General features: G+C 40.1%; 1 pseudogene; it reads right to left on the bottom strand.

Moving 5' to 3' along the window:
• Positions 1 to 1,584: 1,584 nt before the first annotated feature.
• The window catches only part of LOC134327138 (zinc finger protein 135-like), a 254,757-nt pseudogene continuing 250,341 nt past the window's right edge, over positions 1,585 to 6,000 (bottom strand).

Here is a 6,000-nt window from a genome sequence, read left to right as displayed (position 1 = left end):
TAGAAACCCAACTGTGTGTGAATGCTTAAATACTATATACAGACATTGTCACAGCATTGGGAAAGCCATAAAATCTTTTGATGTTAGAGACCTAACCAGATAAGCCCTTGAGGTGTGAGGTGTGTGGGTGTGTTATGATGTTGTGTTGGCCTGTGAAGAAAACTAAAAGTTTCTAATGTATTTGTTTTATTATACATTAATAAAAATATACTTTTTTATTTAGTTAGCAATAATCAATGATGTTTTGCTTTAAGACGCTAACTTAAATCGCGTTTGTGTCTGAGTTGCGGTGGAGTGATGCGGGATGTGTAAGTGACTGTGTTGTTGTTTCTTTTAACAAACAAAACAGGGGTAGGCAGTGATAGTCTTTTGTTTATCCACAATCGTCATAACCACCCCCGAGAATCAAATAGGTTATTTTAACATCCTTAAAGTGGTTGCAATACCGGTTGCCATATACTTTGACATATCTTTTTCTCCTTGGTGCAAAAACCAGTTTGGTTTCACGAACACAAGAACTAACAACCGGTGTAACTGTAAAATATCTAAAAAGATTTAGCAGTCTGTGTGATATGGGGTTTCGTAAACCTTTGGAAATGTGTTTGTGCCCACCATTTGTGGGGTGAGGTGTATATCTGCAAATCCTTTGTAGTAAAGATAACCCTTAGCCTTAAAACTAAACCTTAAACATTAACATATATAGAGACATCGCACCTAATTGACTTTTGATGTTAGAAACTATGAGGTGCCCTAACCAGATGAGCCCTTGAGGTGTTGGGGTGTGTGGATGTGTTTATGATGTTGTGTTGGCCTGTGAAGAAAAAAAGTTTCTAATGTATTTGTTTATTAAACATTTAATTTAAAATACACATTTATATTTAGTTAGCATTAATCAATGATGCATACTTTAAAACACTAGCTTATATAACTTATGTGTCTGTGTGACCCCATTTCTGTCATTCAATATTACTAGTCAATCATGGTTGATGAGGCGGGGGTCTGTGGTTTGGGTGGGTGTGGGATTGGGGAGAGGTGTGTGTGTGTTGGGAGGGGTGTGTGTGTGTATTGTCCTGTAAAGAAAAAACTAAGTTTCTCGTTTATTTGTTTCATAATACAATTATTTTAAAATATAAATTTATATTTAGCCATCATTAATCATGATGTTGGCTTTAAAACACTAACATAAATAAGTGTAAGTGTATGAGTAGTGGTGGAGTGATGTGTGGGTGTATGTGTTTGATGTTTCTTTTAACAGACAAAACAATGCATGCCTCTTTACTCTTTATTAGACCTACAATTATCGTAAGCCAAAGAATCAAATAGGTTTTATTTTAACTTTTCCTTAAAATACTTGCTATGCCTACCGCCAATGCCTTGTGTGTGTGGGGTTGGGAGGGATGGGTGGGTGGGGGTCTGAGGGACCCATGGCTTGTCAGTCAACATGACCTGTCAATCAAACTAGCCTGACTCTCACAGAGGGGGTCATAAATCAAGGGTCATAAATCATATTTTGACAGGTAGTGCATGATACATACTACTTATGTGAATACGCTGATGCTGTTTGAGATTCTTTTCATGAGCAAAAATCTTTCCACATTCTGAGCAGTGATGCGGTTTCTCTCCTGTGTGAATACGCTGGTGTACTTTAAGGTCACTACTTTGAATAAAACTCTTTCCACACTCTGAGCAGTAATATGGTTTCTCTCCTGTGTAATACGCTGGTGTACTTTAAGAGCATAACTGTAAGCAAAACTCTTTCCACACTCTAAGCAGTGATACGGTTTCTCTCCTGTGTGAATACGCTGGTGTTGTTGGAGGTTAACCTGTTGAGCAAAACTCTTTCCACACTCTGAGCAGTAATATGGTTTCTGTCCTGTGTGAACACGCTGGTGTTGTTTGAGATTACTCTGCACAGTAAAATTCTTTCCACACTCTAAGCAGTGATATGGCTTCTCTCCTGTGTGAATACGCTGGTGTTGTTTGAGATGACTCTGCTTAATAAAACTCCTCCCACACTCTGAGCAGTGATATGGCTTCTCTCCTGTGTGAATATGCTGGTGTTGTTTGAGATGACTGCTTAATAAAACTCTTCCCACACTGAGCAGTGATGAAAGTTCTTCATGTTTATGCTTTGATAAGACTGTAGAAACTGTTTTCTTGGAAAGCAACAGAAACAAAGAAACAAGTCAATTCATTAGAATTACTTTTACTACATTAATACCACAATAATATTAAACTCTTCACCTAGTAATAAAAACATTAAATTCACTTCACGTCTAAGTGAGAATCTGAATTCAAAGAACATCAGGATAAAATACTGATAAATACTGCAGATATTAATAATTAAATAACTTGATATAAATAAAGATATAAGAGATCTGACTTTCTCAACATCAGTCCTGCACCAAGCAAATCTAATCCAGTTCATGACAGGACTAATAATTAGCTCACAAGTGTAAATCTTTGGTGTGCTGGGAGTAAAAAAGGCTTCATAAATCACCACAATTATGAGCATAAAGCTATTTTAAACTGTCTGAATATATTAACCTGATAATATTAAATAACATAATAAAATAAAAAGAACAACAAATGCAACATAAATGTAAAAGAAACAAACAAGAAAACCCTTTACCTTCCTGTTAGAATCCTGGCAGTCACTTTAACAAAGCTGGTGTCTCCAGCAGGTCGTTTCTAATGAAGAACGTGCAGAAGATCCTTCTCACCAAGTGACTCAGCTACAAGTCTAGAGTTTAGTCCTTAAATAGAGCTGAGGACAAAGACCCAAGACCAGTTAAAAACTCTGCATTGGTCAATCATCAGACAACCATTCACATCTTCTTGTGTGAAGTACTAGCTCATTATCTATGAAACGTGTGCAAATGAACTAGATGGAGCCACAAAGCATGATGGGTGAAGTCAAACTACACCTATTTATCTTAACAAAAAAGTTATTTACATTTAATCCTAAACACAAACAAGGAATTGAAAGGCTATTCTGTAAAGTGAAATGACATGAACTTAGATAAAGCTTTTATGATAAGAATCTAAGTCATGTAAAATGCTGTATGTATATTTGTGTGAATTAGTTTCTACTGTATATGAGGAACAATAAGAAAACTATAAGAGGAAACACCCACCTATAGATTTATCTGTATTTATGGTGTAGAAATATGTGAACTGTTGGATTTACTGAAACACTTTCTACATTCTGAGCAGTGATACGAGCTCACTGAGGAAACATAAAGATTAATAAAGGGAAGGAGGAGTTTTTAACAAGACATGAACTTCTGAAGTATTTATTAACTGAAGTCAGATGTAACGCTGGTTAAGGATCAGAATTTAGGCTCTAAATCGCTGTTACGTTACTAAACAGAAATATAAGAACATTTTTACTCTGCCTACTTCTAATTTTCTGATTGTAAGATCTAAACATTAACAGCTTATAAGAACTGTACAATCTACTGCTTTTCATAAAGAGTGAGCAGTCGTAGCTTAGTGGTTAAGGTACTGGACTAGTAATTAGAATGAGCTTATATTATGTTTTAGTTGACTTTAAATTCAAAGTAAAATCATAATGTCCAGTTATTACCAAACCTTTTATTTTACCAAATCTCATGTCTTTTACCAAACCTCATGTCTTCTTCCTCTTCTTTCATCTTTCGACCTCCTCTTTAACCACAGCTCTCCGACACACAAAGGAGGCAATCTTCTGGACCTTGTCTTCAGTCGTCCAACTTCTGTTCTGGACCTCAATGTCACCCCACTCCACCTCTCTGACCATCACTTTGTGTCCTTCTCTCTCTGTCTCCCAACTCTTCCTACCTCCAACCACACTTTCACCCTTACAACACGCCCCAATCTTCACTCTTTATCTTCCTCCCTGTTGATCTCCACCATCCTAACTTCACTACCTAACCCTGACATTCTTGCTACCCTTCCACTCAACTCTGCAACTAATACTCTACTCTCTTCTCTTTCAACATCCCTCTTACTCTCAAACGAGGAAAACCTTCTCACCCTGCTCCTTGGCTTTCAGATGCACTGTGGAGCAACAGAAGAGAATTAAGGGCAGCTGAGAGAAAGTGGAGGAAATCTAAGCTCAGTGGTGATCTCCACTCCTACCACGATCTGCTGTCCAGGTTCTCATCTGACGTGACTGCTGCAAAAACATCTTTTTACAAAGCCAAGCTTGAACAATCTTCTGCTGACCCACGTAAGCTTCATGCTATCTTTTCCTCTCTCCTCCCCCTTCTGCCTCTCTCACTGCTACTGACTTTTCAACATTCTTTCAGGACAAGATCGACAAAATCAATCAATCCTTCTCTCCGACTGACCCACTTTCAACTGACCCTCAACCCACCAACACACTCACCAGCTTCACCCCACTCACCATGAATGAGGTTACACAGCTCCTCTCATCCAGCAATCCCACTACATGCACACTCGACCCTATACCATCCACCATCCTCAAAGACATCTCACAGGACCTAATCCCCTTCATCACACCCATCATCAACAACTCCCTGACATCAGGTGTTGTCCCTACTGCTTTTAAGAAGGCTCAGGTCATTCCCCTTCTTAAGAAACCTACACTAGACACTACAGACATCAACAACTACAGACCTGTCTCACTCCTCTCTTTTCTATCCAAAATTCTTGAACGTGCTGTCTATAACCAACTATCTGCCTTTCTCACTCAGAATGACCTCCACGATCCGTACCAGTCTGTCTTCAAGGCAGCGCATTCTACGGAAACAGCTCTTGTAGCGGTTACTGAGAAGCTTCAGCTGTCCTTATTCTTCTTGACCTCTCTGCAGCCTTCGACACAGTGAATCACAGCATTCTCTTGTCCACTCTCTCCAACCTTGGAGTAACAGGTTCAGCATGGCAATGGATGGCCTCCTACCTGGAAGGGCGCGCCTACCAAGTGTCATGGAGGGGATCCATATCTCCCCCATGCACTCTCTCAACCGGTGTTCCTCAGGGCTCTGTACTTGGCCCACTTCTTTTCTCTATCTACACCCGCTCTCTTGGCAAGGTCATAGCCTCCCATGGCTTCTCCTACCACTCCTATGCAGATGACACTCAGCTCGTTCTGTCATTTCCTCCTTCAGACACACAAGTCTCAGCTCGCATCTCAGCATGTCTGCAAGATATTTCACAATGGATGTCCGCTCATCATCTAAAACTTAATCCCAGCAAGACAGAGATGTTGCTCATTCCTGGAGATCAGTCTCCAACCCAGGACCTAGTAATTTCTCTGGATGACTCCCAGATCAGACCATCTGATAAGGTAAGAAGTCTTGGTGTTGTCCTTGATAACCAGCTGACATTCTCTCCTCATATAGCCAACATGACAAGATCATGCCGGTTCCTCCTGTACAACATCAGGAAGATTCGTCCATTTCTCTCCAGGGAAGCTACCCAGATTCTTGTGCAATCACTTGTAATCTCACGGTTGGACTACTGCAACTCACTTCTGGCTGGAGCTCCCATGTCCACGATTAAACCCTTACAGCTCATTCAAAATGCAGCTGCACGTCTGGTTTTTAACCAACCTAAACACTGCCACATCACCCCACTGCTACGTTCTCTTCACCGGCTTCCTGTAGCTGCACGCATTCAGTTTAAAACACTGACACTCGCCTACAAAGCCAAAAATGGACCAGCCCCAAGCTACCTTCGTGGCCTAATCAAACCCCGCTCTGTACCACGCAACCTCCGAGCCTCTAGTCTCGCTCGACTTGAGCCCCCATCCAGGACTAAAGGAAGACAAGCATCAAGGCTGTTCTCTGTTCTAGCGCCGAAGTGGTGGAATGAACTTCCTCTGTCTGTCCGAACAGCTGAGTCTCTTGCTGTCTTTAAAAAACGATTAAAAACCCACCTTTTTACTAAACACTTAGGCTGACTTGTACTTATTTACTAACATTTTGTTCCATTCTTTTCCATTTAAAAAAAAAAAAAAAAAAAAGCACTTTGGTTCTAACAGGTTTTAGCAGA

The sequence above is a fragment of the Trichomycterus rosablanca genome, chromosome 14 (assembly GCF_030014385.1).
Source record: "Trichomycterus rosablanca isolate fTriRos1 chromosome 14, fTriRos1.hap1, whole genome shotgun sequence".
Taxonomy (NCBI): Eukaryota; Metazoa; Chordata; class Actinopteri; order Siluriformes; family Trichomycteridae; genus Trichomycterus; species Trichomycterus rosablanca.
This window is presented reverse-complemented; position numbering and strand designations above follow the sequence as displayed.